Source organism: Solanum verrucosum, unplaced genomic scaffold, assembly GCF_900185275.1.
Source record: "Solanum verrucosum unplaced genomic scaffold, falcon-dt-bn FXZP01000307.1, whole genome shotgun sequence".
Taxonomy (NCBI): Eukaryota; Viridiplantae; Streptophyta; class Magnoliopsida; order Solanales; family Solanaceae; genus Solanum; species Solanum verrucosum.
The window spans coordinates 1,010,395-1,031,826 of NW_026020264.1; the positions used below are offsets into that span (position 1 = coordinate 1,010,395).

Consider the following 21,432-nt stretch of genomic DNA (forward strand, 5'->3'; position numbering starts at 1 on the left):
CGGTTGATCTGGCGGAGGTCCGTTAGATCTAATCGCAACGAGCAATGAGCAACATCGATAAATTAAAAGTGAAGCAAATACCGCCGTGGTGAGATGTCCTGAGCAACCACTAACGTAATCAAAAAGTTTCAATAAATGGAGATTTACACATATTTTTGATACATTATCGATGTATCTGACACATAATTTTTGTGATTATATGTATCTAGCTTAAATGTATCTAGTTTTATCAGTGTATCTTATTAAGTATGCATGTATCTAATCTTTCTTGGGTATTAATTTTGATTTTTTTAAAATTAATGATAGACAAATACTCTACAATCGTGATTTGTTCCTAAATTCATGTGTTTCAGTTACATTTCATAATTAGATACACACAATTAAATGTATCTCCTTATCAATATGTATTCGAGATACATGTTGTTGGATATAACGTATGAAATTGATACTTGATACATCAAATTAATACTAGATACATGAATTTAGTATTAGATCGTATAAATAGATACATGAATTAATACTAGATACCGTACACTAATGTATCTAAGTGTTTATTTTATTGAATACATCATATATTGATAATAAATACATCAAATTAATGAATTTATTATTTTAAGAGTAATAAGTTGAAATTAATCAAATTTCATAACCAAGATATACATGTTTTTGTCTTTTATTAATAATATTAATGAATTTATTATTATAAAGAGTAATAAAATGAAATTAATTAAACAAAGATACACTCCTTGATTTATATTAAGGAATTTGATTAATATTTTCAGAATTAATTAATTGTCCATGTGAATTAATTAAACATGTATCTCGATTTTTAAAATTGTTGGATACATGTATCTGACGAGTAATGATACATGTATCTAAAGGAAGAAATATGGTACAAGAAGTAATTTTTGAAACTATCATGAATTCTAGTAATTAGGACCTAAACTAGTGGATTTATGTAGTTTGCCCTTAAATGAATTGACCACTGCAGTTCGTTTGGGCCTGACCCAATGTATTGATTTGGGCATTTAGCCCATTTCTCCACCTAGACCTGCTGAAAATTTAAAGGACAAATTACTTAAGTACACAACATTACTTTACCTATTCTCAATATTTCCCTACTCTTTTACTAAAATACAAAAATCCCTTATTTTCCCCCAATTCAACTTAACCGGATACTTTATTAGTTTAAGTATCCGCCCGTTATTAATTAAAGTATCCGCGCTGCTATATTATGCATCCGCCCGTTAATTTAAGTATCCGCCCGTTATTAATTAAAGTATCCGTGCCAACAACTTAATAATTTAAGTATCCGCCCTTTATTAATTAAAGTATCTGCGCTGCTATATTATGTATCCGAAAGACACTAAAAAAGGGATTTTTGGTAATTAATGAAAGAGTAGGGATAGGAAGTAATTTCCTTCTTATACTATGTGATTTGCCTAATTTTTACAAATTTAAATGGGTTTCGGCCCACTTACTTCTTGTTCAACCTGTTGCTTTAATTATAGGATAAATTACCTTATTAGACATACATCACTACTATATATACTAATATTATCTTTACTTTCAAACAATTACATATATTACCACTTTTAATATTTTATACCATATATTAATATATTATTTGAAGATACAATTAGATTATTAGATACCCACATACCTTAAAACTAGGATTGATTAATTATCTGCTTAATTAACTCTTTCACTCCAAATCAACCACTATCTCTTAATTCTCCCCTCCCATATTTATCACTCAATTATGTCTCCTCCTTTATGATTCAGGAATTTCATCGTACAATTTCATTCCAACAATAGCTAATCTACTCTCTTCTTCTCAAGATATCATCACCATGGCCGACAAATTCTCCTGAACCTAAATATTATTTTGTATTGTTCATTTATAACTAGATCAAATCAAAGTAACTGCTACAGAGAAAACATTAATTCAGAGTGGGTCTTGATTGTTTGTCTCCGGAAGAAATGGATCTTAGTTTTGATTATGTTATGCCACAACGCAAAAGGATCAAAGGGAGTATTGTAGAGAGTTTTTGTTTGCTGGTGTTCTTCTAAGGCTTTCTTTGATTACCGTGACATGGATTTGGTAGTACCAATATTACTTTGATATAGCCCTTGAAACATGTGTATCCAATAAGTAGTAATCTTAATTAAGATCTGAGTTGTATTTTTAGTAATAGGGTGTCTGACCATGTATATGTATCCACCATTAAATTTTGGATACATGATTTTAAACAACACGATGATATTAATGATACGACAGATACTCTACAGTCGTGATTTGTTCCTAAATTCATGTGATTCAACTACATTTTATATTTAGATACACATAATTAAATGTATATGCTTATTATGTATTCGAGATACATGTTTTTGGATATAACGTATGAAATTTAAATACACATAATTAGATGTATATGCTTCTTCTTTTTGTATATTCCATATTTAGATACACATAATTAGATGTATATGCTTACTATGTATTCAAGATACATGTTTTTGGATATAACATATGCAATTGATACTTGATACATCAAATTAGTAGTAGATACATATAAAAGATACATGAAATTAATATTATATATTATATATAAATAGATACATAAAATTAATACTAGATACCTATAACAAATACATGAAATTAATGCTAGATACTTATATGAATGTACTTGCAGGACACTCATTTATCTAAGTGTTTAGTTTGTTGGATACATCAAATATTGATATAGATACATCAAATTAATGAATTTATTATTTTAAGAGTAATAATTTGAAATTAATCAAATTGCATTACCAAGATATACATGTTTTTATCTTATATTAATAATATTAATGAATTTACTATTTCAAAGAATAATAAAATGAAATTAATTATCTATGTATTTTGAAAATCCTCAATTACTCCTCTAATTAAGGAAATCAGTTCCAACCAATTAATTTAAATAAATAAATTTTGTATCTCAATTTTAAAATTCGGCAGATACTGCATGTATCTCATGGATTCAGACTCATGTATCCTAAGCATAAAATATGGTACAAAAAGTAATATTTGAAACTATTGAGAATCTTAATAATTAAGACCTAAACTAGTGGGATTTATGTGATTTGCCCATAATTATATTGGGCTTTGGCCCATTTTTGCCCTGAATCATCTGTACACAGTTACTGTATATCAGTGTATACAAGCTCATATTTCAGCATTCCATTTGCTCTGTATTCCATCAAGATTGACTCGATAGCGGTGTTGGGTTTCAATCCAACTCCAAATGCAAGGAAAGAGTCTCGTGGACTCAAGGCAAGTGCCACATACAAATAAGAATACAACAAGGATTAATATTCAAACTTAAAGGGTGAGCCATGAATTATCTTGACAAAATTTGCAACTATATATAATAATAATAATAATTAAAAAAAAAACAAGGAGTTAAGGAAAAAGAAAGTCACCAGTTGGTCACTAAAAAGAAAACTAAATATGCCAAAATCATGCTTAGACTATAAAACTAAATATGCTTAAATCATGCTTAGACTATAACATATGATAATTATGCTCAAACAAACCAAAGTTCCATTTAAAGAATTGAAACTTCATAAGAGAATAAGGTAACAGAGGTAAGCATATTGACAAAATGCAAGAACAAAACAGAGGCAACCATGAGCCATCCTTTCTTAACAGTAACAACACATGGGGGAAGATATGAACTAATTGAAATACTACTAACACAAGATAACTAATAAAATAAAAGAAGGGAAAATGGTCAAAAATACCCCTCAACGAAGTTAGTTTTGCCCCTGCTGTTACTAATTTCACCATATATACCCCTCATTTGACGGAAAGCCCCAAATTAATTCAAATTAACCCGAATTTTAAAAAAAAGGCCCATTTCCCATTTTAAACCTAACGCCCCGACCCCTCTATCTTTTAACCCGTATAACCCGTTCCCATTTACCCATCCATTTCTCATTCATGTCCATCAATTTCTTCTTCCCCAATCTCCTTAACCTTCTATACAATACTCATATCTCTGAAAAATCATCGTCATTTCATCACTAATAATTCACATCATCTTCATCTTGATCTTCTTCTTGTACTACTAATAATTCCTTTCCCTTAGCTGCATTTCGACCCCAAATGTTTCACCCAATTTCGTAAATCTTGCAGTCGTGTGGAGTTTTGATTTGAGATTTGGATCTAGCGAACTTGTGGTACTTCTCTTTCAGTTTCTTCAGTTTATACGCGATATGCACATAGGTGAAGTTTCCGGTACGGAGGTCGTTGTTGTTTGGGGATTGTGAAAGGGTTTTGAGGAGTGCGATTTCGTCAGCTTTAATGAAGACTCATGTGATGTTTTGCAGCTTTTGTGATTGTTTTGGTGATCGATGGCTTTGGATTTCCTGGTGATTTGGGATAGTTTGTACGGTGATTTACAGCGGAGGCGAATTTTTCCCGAGAGCGGAGATAGAACTCATTCCCTTTTACCCATTTTCATTTACCAATTCTCATTTAGTAACTTATTTTTGGAGTGTGAAGCTTAAGTATTATACTATAATTCATTTTGGTCTTTTAATTTGGAAATGCGATCCAACTATGAAAACAAACAAGCAAAGTTGCAAAGGAGATTCATGCAACACTAATTGAATGGTTTATACGGGTTAAAAGATAGATGAGTCGGGGCATTGGGTTTAAAATGGGAAATGGGTCCTTTTTTTTAAAATTTGGGTCAATTTGAGTTCATTTGGGGCTTTCCGTCAAATGAGGGGTATATATGGTGAAATTAGTAACGGCAAGAGCAAAACTAACTTCGTTTTAACGGCAGGGGTATAGTCAACTAATAAACTAAAGTTGAGGGATATTTTTGACCCTTTTCCCATAAAAGAATGTATAACACTATGAAATAACATATACACATGAAAAATTAAAACATTTATCATGATACACTGCCAGCCTAAACCACAAGTAAATAAACCTCAACCCACATCAAACTCTTTGAACACTGAGAAACAGGAGTGGGTAGGTGGCAATAGCCGTCACGTACACAATCTTTGCTTGACTATATAAACCAAAACGAATAGGATTTCCAAAGTCGAAGAGGCATACATCAAACCGAACCGAAGTCTGAACAAAATGAACTCAACTGATCGGCACAACGAAAATAAATGAAGAGAAGAGAGAAAGCAGTAAACCATCCAACTTACAAGTTTGCACCAGTCGAGACACGAAACGAAATTCGATTTACAAATGAAAACAGCCTATCTATAGAAAAAAAATTTAGGACTTCAAATTGAACCACAAATTATAAACAACAAGAGAGATCATGTATTGAAGTTACAGGAGGAAATCATCTCGATGTTAAAATGGAATCAATCCAACTTTGAGCGAAAGAAACCGGAAAAAATCATTTCGAGCAAACAAACCAACTACATAATGATTTACGATCAATAGTGAATCAAAAGTATTCCCAAACACTAGCATATAAACAACTCACACATTAAGAATCAAACGACAACACATTAACAACAAAAGGTACTTGAACCGAAATGAGTATTACCTTTAAAGGGGCAGTAGAACCGAGACAGAACGAGCTAGCTACTAGGACGATTCCACCACCACAAGGCGAGGTAAGAAAAAGGGTTGGATTGGAATTGAGAATTTGACCCCTTCGATTGCAATTATAGCCAATTGAATTTAAGAATTTAGCCAAGTTGAGCTTAATTGGTGATTCGACTAAAAACTAAATAAGACGAATTAATATAAATTAATCAATGAGCTTCTTAATGTTAACGAAATAAAATAATTAACTTAACTATAAACTAAATAAATTAATGTATAAACTATTATATAGCTAAACTAATTAACCAAATATTTAACAAAATTTGTTTTGAGAGGGTTCTCGAATATTCATAAACTATACTAATTATATATAAATTTATATAAAACATATATATTATATTAAAATTATAAAAAGTGACAAAACTATTTAAAATAACTTGAAAAATATTTTGAATTTTATAAGGTCAATTATTTCAAATCGTTTGAAATTTAAGAAGCTCGGTGATTAATCTGTACTGTGAAGATCCAAAATTGGGTGTCAACACATAGTTGCTTTAACATTTTGCTGATTAGAATAGCTTCTATGCAAAATGCTGATTAGAATAGCTGCTATGCAAAATGTTAATTCATAGCTGCTTTAACATTGGATTTCAAAAGATTTGTTTTGCCTAATTAACATTGAAAAGGAGGTTGCTGATTAACATAGGTCAATTTTCAATGTCAACTCTCTATTTCGTTAGTTTTGGAGAGATTTCATGTGACTTTATTGTTATGACTCAATTTTAGATTTGTTAGTTTTGAAGAGCTTCAGTTTATGGTGGCTCTGTTGTGACTTTATTGTTATGTATTGGTTTGGCCTATTGTGAATTTGAGCATATTAAATACATATGATTTATTTCACTAACTTATAATTTTATTTTGAATGTGTAGGAAAATGTCGGTAATTGAATTTGAATAGTGGCATGAAGTAAACTAGACCTATTGTAGTGAACGATGTAAAGTTTTTGTACTATTGTCATATATATATGTGTGTGTGTGTGTGTGTGTTTGAATTCATTTGGTTTTGTGGAAATTATTGATAGTAGAGACATGTTTGTCGAAGTTTGGTTGTACAAGACATGTTTCTCAAAGTTTATTTGAAATATATACCTTCGATTTATTTATTAGCTAATTTTGTGCTTCAGATCGCTTATATATTTAATTATTATATGTGATTTTTGAATATATGCAAATAAATATTATTATTCTTAAAAATGAAAAATTGTGGCTACAAAAATTCTATACAACATTACCACACTTCAAAAGTGTTGCTATAGGGATGTCCAATGTGTGACTTACTGTACATAAAAAAAGTTACACTTTATAAGTGTTGTTGTAGATGAGATATAAAAGGCAATATTTTTTAAGTATGCCCAATATCAAAGTAAAGGTCACACTTTTAAGTGTAGTATAATCAAACAAAAGGTGTTGCTAATGAATTACTAAATAGTGTGCCCTTATACCTTTTTGGCCATGCTTTTTAAGAGTAGCTGCTATGGCGACATTTAAAGAGCGTGGCCTAATGCCAAAGGTTATGCTTCTTTTGACCACCCCACATAAAAGCGTTGCAAGTCCAAAAGTGTTGCCTTTTATCAAAGGCCACACTTTTTGCTAGTTTAGGCTACACTTTACTGGGGTGGCTAAAAGTCTAAAATATTGTAGTGTTAATTTAACAATCTGAGCAAACAACCTTACAAAATCCAATTTGTAAGTTGATACAAATGCACATGTGACCATACCATAGATGCATCTATTAAATCATAATAGTAAGCGGTCCACATGGCAGATGAACGGGCCCATATTCACCTTTTTATATGTTCCAAATAATTTCAGGGGATACAATCTCAACCTTAGCTGGTACAATGATCATTTTATCATGAGAACAAGCAACTCAAGAAAATTCTTGAAGAATCTTTTATTTCTTCAAACATATAGTCACATGAATTCTCAATTGCTTTTGCATCACATTTGAATCGGCATGGCCAACCGATTATGCCAACTTATGTTTATTCTAGTAAACTTCTAGTTTACTTTTGCATGTGATTCCATAATCATGCGCATATTTGTATACAACAAACAACGGGAAAAAAATGGGTAATCTTATACATAAAATTTTACAATCCACTTTGGTTGTAGTAATTTGAAGATATTAAATCTTTCCATAATTTATAGTCTCAATATAATATTTTTCTTTTCAATTCTTCTGAAACTTAAAATGTTTCTTTTGAGACTTACTACAACCCCAATATTATGAATAATTTCATTCCTCCGGATAGTAACAAATTAGCCCTTTCGGAACTCTCAATTAATTTTGTGTACTACCACAAATTTCACAACACCATTCTTATGGTGACCATCTCCTTCAAGGAGAAAATTATTATTATTGTCATGGTTAAAATTATCACATGCAAGACTTATTTCGTGACAACCAATGACAAATTTGTGTTGCCACACAACAATATTTATTTTGGTCATGGCAACAATCTTTATAGGAAATAATTATTTCTTTATTTTGTCCTTCAATAGTTCATAATTTAACATACCACAATATTTGTGTAGTACTTAAAGTATATGACTAAATGACCATTTATGTCAAAATATTTCTTTTCAATCTCTCAAACCTCCCGTAGAGGTGAGATGTGACATTTATCCAACAATACATGAACATGTTCTTATTAATAAGAACACAAGTCACATTTTCTTTAAGAAATGGACCATAACCATTTGAACATGCTCCATAAGTTTTTATTCGAAACTCGTTATCATTCTTTCACATTTATCAAATTTATGAGACTCACCTCAACATCACTTTAAGAGGTCAAATGTACCAAATGTAGTACCACTTTGTATTCCTTTATTTTGATGGAGGATTTACAAAACTTTTCAAATGGGGTTGCACCAACAACAATGTGGCCAATAACTTTTCATATCACTTTAATGGATAAAAATTACCTTCACATTTGAAGGATCATCTTAAGAACCCATATTGTTCTTCCTTTTAATTACCATAATGATGACCATTAACATTTTACCACGCCTACATTCATACATTAAATCACTTGTCATCTTTCATATATATTATACACTGCTACCACATTCACATAAGAGAATGAAGCAAATCAATTGGGTGGATTTAATGACTTTTCACCAAAACTTCATCATTTTGCCTTAGTCATCATCATATTATCACTATGGTGCATTAGGACTTAAACTCAATGTCTTATCCATATAAAGAAGCCTTAGACCATAAATGAACCCAACATATTATTATCATGATGCATCGAGACTTTAACTCGATGTGTTACCCACTTGGTGCGATGAAACTTGAATTCATCATGCTCAATCATTTGTCTTAATAAACTAAAGCGTTACCAAAAAATAAATATCGAAACCCATAAATATAATCTGAATTTGACTTAAACCATAAGAAAAATGAACAAAATCAATTAATTAGAACAACATGTTGGAATCATGTAAAAGTCCCAAGTTAAAATGAATTAAAACCTTTTAACATTCCTTCTCAATATTGTTACGAAGATTTAACATAATTTACTAACCATTTTAGTATAACCACAAAACAAATTTTGTTGGTACAAATAATATATTAATAACTCAATTAGTAAATGTTAGATAAAGAAAATAAAGAGGTACAAAAGTAACCAATAATGATAATCCAATCAATATGTATATGCCACATAACTCAATAACTTATATTTTAATAAAATAAGATCAGAAAGAATAATTTCTTTACAAATTATTAACTTACAAGACTAATTTTACTTTTTAAATATATAAAGGATCAAATTAAAAGTTTGCTCAAAGTAAAAGCAACTTGCTGGACTCATATGATTTTGAGATGGTAAGAAAACTAATGATGCATAATCAAAAGTAAAATATAAAGTAAATTATATAGTAATTTACCTTGTTTTCGAGAGAAAAAATAAACACAAATATTTTTACTTTCTTTAAATTTACTTTGCTTCAATCCTTCAATATTAGAACAATCGTGCTGATAACATGTTATAAAACTAAAGTAAAATAAGACACGAAATATAAAAGATGAAGACAAGAAGAATATAAGACAAGAGGAATAATATAAGATAACTCTCTTTCTTGCAAGCAGGGGCGGAGCCACCTTGTCCCGTTGGACACCCTACATCGAAAAATTATACTATATATACAGGTAAAGTTTTGACTTATATTGGTATATATGGTATTTTGGACACCCTGAAATAACAAAGTAACCCTTAGTGGAGATGGCTAGAGTTGTCGCAATCCCATTCACTGTCCCAGTTCGATTCCTCGCATGAGCATTTTCATTTTTTTGTAATTATTTTGCCTTTTTGAAGTTATTAAGTAAATAAACATGCGTAAATTTAACATAAACGTTCAATAGCTTGGTGGTAAATACTCTTAAGCTTGTCATTAATGACCCAAGTTCAAATCTCACCTCCAATAAGGATTTTTTTAAAATTAAAATTGAATTATTTTCTTAAATTTTAATACCTTTTCCTTAAATTTTAATACATTTTCCTTTTGGAATAAGGTTTTCTTTCTCTATAAATTTGAGACTCATTTACCCAAATTATATCACAATATTATTAAAAATCGAATCTCTATAAATCATCATTTTAAAAAATAAATAAATATATATATATATATATATATTATTCAAAGTTTAGACCCCTTTATAAAATTTCTGGCTACGCCACTACTTGCAAGTGTTCACCAAATCTTCAAGTTTATACAATATGAACTCTTATGCCTCTATTTATAGTGTAACATAAAGGCATACAAAAGGTTAGTCATAAACATGGCATTATCATGAATATAATGGAGGAGGTTATAGAAGTGAAAGGTTACAAGAATAATGGTTATAAAGTTGGAGGTTATGGAGGTTATGGTTATCTTCATAATGGAGGAAAGTAAAGGAGATAATGGGAGAGAGTAACTTCTTGGTGTAGTGGATATCCACACTATAATATTTTATAACATGATCATAAATATTGTATTTTTTAAGATTATCTTTATGATAGTGTATTATGAGATTTTATAAAGTTTTGTTTATTTGGTAAAATTGTATAAATAATTGAGACAATTTTAATAGTTTTATAACTTATGAAGTTTTTATGTTTATGAGAAAACATACCACATAAAAAATCTAAATATCATATCTAAATAAAATTTTATTTCATGATTTCATATCGCAAGACCAGATGGGCCTAACGTTTCTTTCTGGGACCACTGATGTTTAAGTGCCCGTTTGAATTGGCTTATTTTAGATGCTTTTAAGTCAAAATAGCTTTTAAGCAATTTTGAAGTGTTTGGGTAAAATTAAAAAGTGCTTATAAGCACTTATTTTAAAACCAAAATAACAAAAATAAGCCAAAAATCATAAGTTAAAAATCCTAACTTATGGCTTTTGGCTTATAAGTCATAAGCCAAAAGTAAATCCAAACAGGCGCTAATGCCTTTTGTTTTTTCCTAATAATTAACTTTTCTTTCTTGGACCGCTGATGTTTAATGGATTCCGGAGCCTAAAGGGCAAAAAAAATTGTTAAAAATTTCAAAAGGGCGCACATCAAATTTTTTTAAAACCAAAAGGGCAAAATCGCTCCTGACGAAACGATTTCCCTCTGATACAATGACTAAAAAGCCCTAGTAGCGATTTTGTCCAAAAACTTTTTTTCTTTTTTTTTAATTAAAAATCGTTGTCGTGACAACGATTTTAAGTTGAATTTTTTTTCCTTACACATCGCTGCAGGGGCAGTGTTTTTCATGCCTATGTTGATGTGCTCTTCTTTTCATGCCTATTGTTAATTATTAATAATATAAAAATGATAAAAAAAACTTATGCCTAAGTTAATGTGCTCTTCTTTTCATGCCTATTGTTAATTATTAATAATATAAAAATGAAAAACAAGACGGACAACATACTCAATAAAATTGTTGAAACATGAGGAAAATTGAATTATATATCATAAATAATAATAAAAGAATATTGAATTAAAAGAAAAACTTTTTTTAAAGAAAATTCTTAACCAAAATCGCTGCTATATAGCAGCGATTTTAAAGAAAAAAAGATTATTTTTTTAGTTGAGAAAAAGATTTTTTCTTGAGAAAATCGCTGCTAAGGCAGTGATTTTTATTTTTTTTTAACGAACGACGTCAATTTTTGTCAGAAGAAAATCGCTCCTGACGGAGCGATTTTGCCCTTTTGGTTAATTTTTTTTTTATGTGCCGTTTTAATTTTTTGAAAGAAAAAAGTTGTCCTTTCGGCTCCAGACTCATGTTTAATGCATGTTTTTTTTTCTTGATAGTCCTAATTTATTTTCTTGGTTGGATAAAATGATACATGTTGTTTGTTCAAATCAATCCAATCTAGATTCGTGAACCACTAATGTTTAATGCCTATTTTTCTCTCTCTCTAGTTTCCTCTAGATTCGTGACAGTATGCAGGAGGAAAGGAAAAACTTGGAGGGGCTCTAGAAAAAGATAAATGAGTTTAATTCTATGTGATACACTGAGTTAGGGTTAGTGATTTTTTTCTCTCTCTAGTTACCTCTAGATTCGTGACAGTATGCAGGAGGAAAGGAAAAACTTGGAGGAGCTCCAGAAAAGAGAAATGAGTTTAGTTCTATGTGATACAATGAGTTAGGGTTAGGGATGGTAATAGTGGGGGTGTGGGTTGAGCTTAATACGCAAAAAAATTAATTCGTTCTGTTCTATTCAACATAATAATTTTTTTCATTTTCAATCTGTCTCATTCCTCATCATGAACCAGTTGAGAGAATACTCAATTGAGCCAATTTAATCACCAATTTCAACCTGTTTTAAGATTCTTTATTTGCATTGATATAATATATGTTCTTATATTGTAGGTATGAATTACTATCTAAAGTGTTTTAAAAAACTCTGTTGGGACTCATCTCGTGGCTCGTCGTAGGGCGGGACTTTAGCAAAACGTCTTGAGACTCAAGTGTGGGGATTAGTTTTGTAAGACTTATGCCATAAGCGCCCGACTGTACGCCCTAAGCATGCCCAATGCTCGAGGCTCGCCGAACAGATCATACACAAATTATGTGTTGAAATCTTTAGTTGACATTGTTGACCCTCATAATTCTTGAATAATTGAATGATACATAATAATTTTTAATCTATGGAGCTAAAGAAGATTGAAAATAACTCAAATAACAAGTTTTAGTATCGCATCTTTCCTATTTGGTAACACTGTGAAAGTAATTATATATTACGTAACATTTCTTTTATAAATACGTCGCGAAATTTTACCTTTCACTTATCATTGGTCTTCATGGTTTTGGCATATGTCTCAAAATTATTATATTTTATTGGGAAAATTGTATGAAATAGCAAACTATTGATTCAAATTAAATGTTATAGTCATAGTTTATTTTATTTGTAATTCACAGCAAACATCCCATTTTTTTGCCATCTGATTCGGTTTACAATTAGCCATTTTCGGTATACAATTACTCATTCGGTATACAAATGTATAAATTGCGTTTGTGTTTAAATAAAGCGAGAGAAAAGTTTATATACAGACACAAATACATATATTTTCGTCCTATACACTTATAATTTTATAAATACAGATCTTATTAAACAAAATACAATGTATAAATGAATTTATACAAAACTGAACAATTTGTATAAAATTGGATGTATCCAGCGAATTATACAAATCAAAAGCTTCATAGCAAACATAAAATTTGCTATGGAGCGCAATTATGCAAACTATAGCTATAACATACAAATATGATTTTATGTTTGTTATATGTGAAAGTTGCTCTATTTTATTTAGCTATTTGAAAGTAATTGTATTTTTATTCATGATGGAGTGATGTTTTTATTAGGCCAAATGATCTGGTGGATCCTTATATTTATATGCGTTTGTATTGTGAACACTTCTACTTAATCATTTATCAACTGAACACTTAAACTCAATCAAAATGAGAATTTTAAACCCCTCCAACCATGTGTGTAGCTCACTCTCCTTTATATAAATGACATGTCGTATCAACATCAGATATATTAATGCCATGTCATAATTATTTTTAAAATTATTAATCAAAATTGTTTAATTAAAGGTAAAATAATAGAAATTTAATTATATTCTTTAAAGTAAAAGCCATTACAATTTCTTCCATTCCCACTTGTTCACGTGAACCAAGCCGTCGCCGTCGTAGCTAATTTTGCCGTCGAAAGCACTCATATTCCTTCCGCTTTCATCTCCGCCTTCATCATCACCATTTTCCTTTCCTTCTCCAACCTCCACAAAACCGACAACCTAAGCCACCACATCAGATCTAGCCGAACACCATCACCATTTTCGCCTTCATCTCCGCCGCACATCATCACCATTTTCGCCGCCATGGTTAGATCCTCGCACCCTCACTCACTTTGTTCTCCTCTCCACTGACCAGCCACACCTCTCTCTCTCCTTCCACTGCATATCAGTGGTGTCCGGCGAGCACCACCAGCGCTGCTCTCACCCTCCGTCGGTAATTAGTGGACTCAAGGAGGTGTCCAAGATCATCTAAATAGATGAAAATAGCTTCTGGAAAAGAAAGTAAAAGGGGTTGGGTAGGGATGGACATGGCTGGAAGGAGGTGTTATGGGTGAAAAAGAAGGTTTTTTTAATTAATGGCTTTAAAAAAATATATTTTTTATAATTTTTAATATCTTTCAAGTAAAAAGCTCATCACTCACCTTAATAGGCATGTTGTTACACATTTTTGCCAACTCAGACATCTATCGCCACATAAGTCTGGTCAATGGTCTGAGGGGTTTGTTAAAATGTGTTTTGTTGAGTTTAAGGGTTTAATTGACAAACATGTAAGTAGAAGGATTTATAATACAAATTCATACAAGTACAAGTGTCCACCAGACCATTTTGCCTTTTTATTATAATACTAGTAAGTCTATTAATTATTTTCTTTTATGGGGGTAAATCGTATAGTATGATAAAAAAAAAAAAAAAAAAAAATAATGATTCTTTTATTATTAGAAAGTTAAGATATTAGATTATTTATACTTGTATAATCATGTTTAGAATTTTTAATTTTCTATTAGTTTATTTAATCATATTTGCAAATATTTCAAACTATTGATTTATTTTTATAATTTTGTGTTATTATTTTATCATACTATAATATAAATTAAAAATTTAAATATCCATAGGGCTTACGCCCCAAGCCTTGCCCTATATTAAGTAAAACGACTCGCCTCACGTCCCCGCCTTTTAAAACACTGACTATCTATTTTATAATTTTCAGATTTTATCAATCCATTTGTAATTTATTTTAAATTTTTTTTAAAGATTTTCTTAAGTTGAAATTCAAATTGTGGTTATAAATGTTAAATAACAATATGTTAAAATTATTGAGATTAAGCGGTCATAATTCAAACCGATTTTTTGTTCATTTGAGCTTAAAGTAAATTTGGGCGGGTCAAGACCCAACCCAATTTCTATTTCAATTCATTCTAATATCTCTAATTTAAATTCAACCCGCCTATTTGACACCCCTACACTAATGTAATTAGAGAACAAATCTGCATCATTTATTTTATTAATTGGCACGTGTTATGAATCCAGAAGGGAACTGGAGGGACAGGAAGAAAGGAGGCTCCATTCTTTTAGGTATGATTCATGTGACACATTTTGACTTGATTGAGAGTTTAAGAGGGAAAAAATAATTTATGAAATTTATGATTTAAAATGGTTTTAAATTATTTGTGTGATCACAAATCATTTTATTAAAGATAAAATAAAAAAAATTAAAGTTAAATTTCATTAATAAAAAGGTGACATTTTATTTTTGAAATTGATAAAAAAAAAAATATATCTTCAAAATTATTGAATTCAACCTTCAATCATGTCAGCTCAGTTAAGGAAATTTCTTCCAAATGGTGGTGTTGGACGGTCTACCAATTATTTTGTGATAGATTATTGGAAGAATGAACTCACTATCAACATGGAGTAGTAGCAATAAATTTCTATTAAGAGATAGTTTGGTAGTTGATTAAGAGGTCAGTAATGTATATATTTAATCTTTTATGAGTAATATTTCACGTTATGTAATTGATTAGGAGGTATGTTATTTATGTATAATTTTTCACGTACGCATATTATCTTCTTTGTTCAAATTACTAAACTCATAGCGGCAGGGGCGGAGGCACATGCAAGTTAGGGTGTCCAATTGAATACCCTTTGTCCGAAAAAATATCATATATATAAGTAAAATGATACGCGGAGTGATTAAATAACATATTTTGGACACCCTTACATAATAGGTTGTTGTAGCCCAGTGATTTTAATGGGTTTCAAACACCTTGAATGAGTCAGTGCTTGCTTGTTCGTATTTCACTAACAAAAAAAATTTCTCCCCTTTTTAAAAAGAGCTTTTGTTGTACGATTTCTGGACACCGTTCGTGAAATTCACTAGCAAGAAAATTTCTCCCCTTTAAAAAAAAGAGTTTTTGTTGTGCAATTTCTAAACACCCTTCATAATCTTTAGAGGGAAGCATTTCCTACTAATTTTTTTTTCATATCCATGACTTAAATTTGAGACATTTAAAATAAATTAAAATAATCTTGAGCAAATTGATTTTGTCTTGCTGGTAGAATAAGTACCCTATGGGTCATGATATATGTTGGTTTTTAAAAGGTGTAAATGGGAAATGAAAAGGTTTTAACTTTTATGAAGAGATGACATTTATGAAGAGTTGTGAGTTTTATGAAAATTTATGATTTTTATGAAAAATTGTGAATTTTATAAAAAGATGGACTTTTTTATAAGATTGTGACTTTTCCGAAGGGTTATGACATTTTTGATAAGGCACAATAAACATATATTCACACTACCCTTTGTTGTCTATAAATAAAGAAATTTCTTTCATTTTTCAACAACAAATTTTTGGACTTCTTCTTTTACTACTAAATCTAGTATTCTAGGTGTATTTTATTGTTGTTGAGTGGTTCACTGACATCGTGATTTTAAGTATCGATACACTGGTGAGTAAGATCATTCTATCTTGGGAGTATATATTCCATTAACCTCAGATAATTCAGACGAATAATTTCCTTAAGGGCACATTGTGCATTCAGTAGACTCGATTTTTTTCTTTGAGAAAAATATTTTGTATAATATTTCTAATTTGTTTGTGATTTTATTTTCTTTACTGATTTGATTTACTAGTTTTGAAAATGCCCTTTAGATTTTATTGTTTCTTATCAAGTTTTTCAAAGTTATTATTTTAAGTATCTTACTAAAATTTGTTGAACAACAATATAGACTTTGTGTATTCATTCATTTATTTATGAAACACAGCTAAACTGGGATCATTTTTTTCTGTAAAAATAAGAGAATATAATATTAATAGGGCCTGAAAACTTGGTTGTTTTCAAAGTAAAATTGAAATAAAGAAACCTTTATTTCCATTACAGAATCTTATCCTAAAAATATTCGATCAAAAATAGGTGTAATTTAGAAATCATATCTTTTTTTTTTATAGAAGAAGCAAGAAATACAAAGCAAAGACCATTCAAATAGTAGATGATGTTTATTTGTCACAATTCAAAGTTGCTGCTAAAATAAAAATAATTTGAATAAACTATTGAGTGACACATTAATCAACAATCCATATCAATAATGATTATGGGAGGATGATAAATACTCTGTCATCCTCATCCTTAAATAGAGTCTAGAGATATCAGGTTCAAATCTCCCTAAATACAGACCTTTGATAGAGAGAGTGTTTTACCCATATGGGACTTCTTGGGTGCGCTGCCCTCTCTTCGACCAAACTTGAGCAAAACCCTCATTGGAAACCTAATCTAATTTTTTATATAATTTTTAAATTTCCAACACCTTCGCTACAAAAGAAAGACAAATATTTTAATTGAGGTGGGCCCCACAAATTTCTAGCATCTCGAGACATTAAAGTAAACCTGTCGCCCTTGTGTTGTAGCCTAAAAAATACTCGTCCCTGTCCACTTTTGAATTGACACACCTATTAAGAAATTAATTAATGACATAGTGAGTTTATCATTTTACCCCTATTAATTATGAAGTAGATGAAGAATTCTGCATTTTTCAAAGTAATTAGTCATTTAATTGAGGGTATAATAGGTAAAAAAATTATCCTTTCTTTTTATTTGTCAAAATGAACAAATAATTAGGGACAACTATAAAAGGAAAAATGGACAAATAATTAGGGATAAAGAAAGTACAAAACAATTTCAATTTATACTTATATTAAAAAATAACTTTGATTTTCAAATATCAATTTCACTTAAAAGCAAAAAGAAAAAACTTCTCTTGAATACCACAATTACAAGTCCTTGGTCTTTGGCTTCCTTATTTTAACTTTAATATATTTTATTGATAGAATAGAATAATTAACATTTAAATTATTTTTTATCATAATTAAGAGTGGGGTTTCATAGAAAAATTTTAATATGGTTGAGATCCAACCAACAATAGTTGTGTGAGACTCCATTAAAAAAAACTGTGAAAAAGAGAGAAATATTGAACAAGGAGCTAAAATATTTTGGAGGGGAAAGGGGGAATTTGGGAAAAAATAAGGTGAGAAAGTGTGTAGTGTTAAAATGAAGCCCACAAATCCAAGTGTCAAAAATTGAATGGAGCCTCACACATCTATTGTTGGTTGGGCCGCAACCATATTAAAATATTTCCTAAGGCTAGTACCTATTAGACACTTTATTATTAACAAATATATTACTATTAGACATAAAATGACAATCAATACATAAAACCTCGTGCGTGTAACTCACATGTCATAGCTTAAAATAATTACGAATAAAATTATGACACCTGTCCCATGGCCTATTGCCCAATCTAACTATAAAAAATTATTTTATAATTTTGAAAGATAAAAAAATAAGTACTGTTTTCAACCTTAAATATTTCAACCCCACCTACTAAAACTTTTGCTTGTTCTCCTTCTTCCTTACGCACTCGCCGTTCTCGACTCCTTTGGCAGATTATTTTTTGTTTTTCTTCTTATTATTCCTATAAATTATGGGGATTAAATCTATTCGTGAATAATCCGTAGCTTAGCAAAATGATTTTTGAGATGTCTGTGAAAAATAAATCAATGTGAATTATTTTGAAATTAACGGCGATAAGAAATCGAGAATACTCAAATTAATTCTATGAAATTTTAAGATATCATTGTCAATAAGCTTAATTAACTTATATTTTAATTTGTGTGGTGATGTCGATTCAAAGTGGTCAGAAATATAGATGAACAGAGTCCGACTAACTTTCTTAAGTACTTCAATGCCTGAAAAATCTTTCTTATTGCAAAATTAAATTAATTAGTAGATTCAGATCGTATAAAGAATGAAAATAAATGAAATAACAAAGTTAAAAAAAAAAACAAAAAAAAACAGAGAGTATGGACGAAGAAGACGGCTGAAAAAGGGGATGGGGTTGGTTATTTGGGTTTACCAAGAAATTAATTTTAAATAAAAAATAATTTTAATTATTTTAATGTCAAATGTCAATAAAACAAAAAAAGGTACAAGTTCTTAGAAAATAAATAAAAATAAAATGATATTTGGAACTGGTTCACGCGCCTAATGTCAAGTAAGATACACTTAAGTTGCCACATCAGTGTTTTGTGTTTAATAAGTATATGTTTTAAACAATTTAAGTGTTTAATAAATGTCTAAGTGAATTATGCGGACAACTTTAAGGAGTCATCGATGATTTTAGTCAATTTCAAATATACATAGAAAATGCACTTGCTTAGAAAAATGAAGTATAGTACTGAGAGGGTGTTTGAATTGATTTCAAAGTTTTTTTTTTACTTTTGAAAATATTTGATAAATATAAAAAACAACTTAAAATAATTTAAAATAAGTTATGAAGTGTTTGATAATGTCAAAAATCACTTAAAATAATAAAAAAAACAAAAAATAGGTCTCCCCTACTTTTTTATTTTTTGATTTAAAACTAGTTTGACTCTTTTTTTTTGGACTTTGAGCTAATCCAAGCGGGCTCTAAAGCATCAAAATTTTTGAATTACCAAAATAGCCTCGATTGGGTAGCGCTTCTTAGACCTCTTCTATATATTAGTAAATTTAACATACAGTTTCTGCAAAGGAAGCCACCTACTCATATAATGGCAAATAAGCTCAGGTACTTAATTAGTACATTAATTTCTTTCTTTCTTTTTTTAAATTGTATATGTCATTACGGAGAATTAAATGTGTATTTTTAGCTTTAATCAAAAGTTTTTGTGGTATATTATATGCATCGTGTAGGTTGGAGGAAAAAGTGGCTATAATTACAGGTGCTGCAAGTGGCATTGGAGAAGCAAGTGCTAGATTGTTCGCCGAACATGGTGCTCGTATTGTCGTCGCCGATATTCAAGATGAACTTGGTCTGAAAGTAGTTGAGTCTATCGGAGCTGACAAAGCCAGCTACCGACACTGCGACGTTACAGACGAGAAGCAAGTTGAGGATACTGTAGCTTACGCGGTAGAGAAATACGGTACTCTTGACATCATGTTTAATTAGTAATGTTGGGACGCTGAATTTCTGCAGCGTCCTCGAATGGACGTGATGGCCTTCGATGAGACGATGGCCATCAACGTACGAGGTTCCGCGTTAGCTGTTAAGTACGCGGCTAGATTTATGGTTGATAAGAAAATTCGGGGATCCATTATATGTAACGCGAGTTTAGAGGGTATTGTAGCTGGGGCCGCTTCGCTTGCCTACATTGGGTCAAAGCACGCAGTTGTAGGCATTGTGAAAGCGGCAGCACGTGAACTAGGTGGACACGGGATAAGGGTGAATGGGGTGTCGCCATATGGAATAGCGACGCCCCTGGTGTGCAAAGCGTATGGGTTGGATGCGGGTCCATTGGAAGCAGCAATATATGGAAATGGAAACTTGAAAGGTGTTAGGCTGAGCACGATGCATGTAGAACAATCAGCACTTTTCTTTGCGTCTGATGAATCTGCTTACACAAGTGGTCAAAATTTAGCTGTTGATGGTGGACTTAGTTCTATTTTGAAGCTACAATAGATTGTCACTCTATTGTGTTGGTATGCTGTGATGTGGGCCTCAGTTCTATTTTGAAGCTACAATAATTCCTTTGTCATTGTAGTACTGTTTCATCTTGTTTCGTTTCGAATTTTCAACTTAAATAATATTCTCTCACAATTTAGCAGCACTTTTCAAATTTATAATAAATTTTTCATAGATGACTTATTAATTATTGTGACTTACAAATATATATAAATTTCATTTCAAAAAATTTAAAAATTTTATGCATAAATTTCTGATCAAAATTAAACTGATTGACTCTAAAAAAATAAAACATATCACATAAATTGAGACAAAGGAGATATACTATTTACGGTAAATAAAAAAAAATATAGTACAATATTTTTAAGGTTTACATAGTAGTTCTAACGGCAAAACTAATGATTGACGGAGTATAGCAGCGGAATTTCTCTTTCCGTATCCTCACTTTCTGTGGGCCCAAATAATTGTCATATCCTCCACAATCTTGTCTCTTTCTATCTAGAGTAACTTTGACACGTACTAACAAACATAAAAATTATCTTTCTATAATATTTGTATGTTATAACTATAGTTTGTATGATTGCGCTTCATAACAAATTTTATGTTTACTATAAGCTTTTGATTTGTATAATTCGCTAGATATATTCAATTTTATACAAATTGTTCAGTTTTGTATAAATTCATTTATACATTGTAATTTGTATAATAAGATCTGTATTTGTATAATTATAAGTGTATAGGACG

The 21,432-nt window shown here is 30.4% G+C and overlaps 1 protein-coding gene and 1 pseudogene across 2 annotated transcripts in view; both read left to right on the plus strand.

The window, feature by feature from the left end:
- The window catches only part of LOC125833719 (citrate synthase, mitochondrial), a 346,970-nt gene that overhangs the window by 207,792 nt on the left and 117,746 nt on the right, over positions 1 to 21,432 (plus strand). The gene's annotated exons all lie outside the window — the stretch shown is intronic.
- Positions 19,778 to 20,732, plus strand: LOC125833741 (short-chain dehydrogenase reductase 3b-like; annotated as a pseudogene).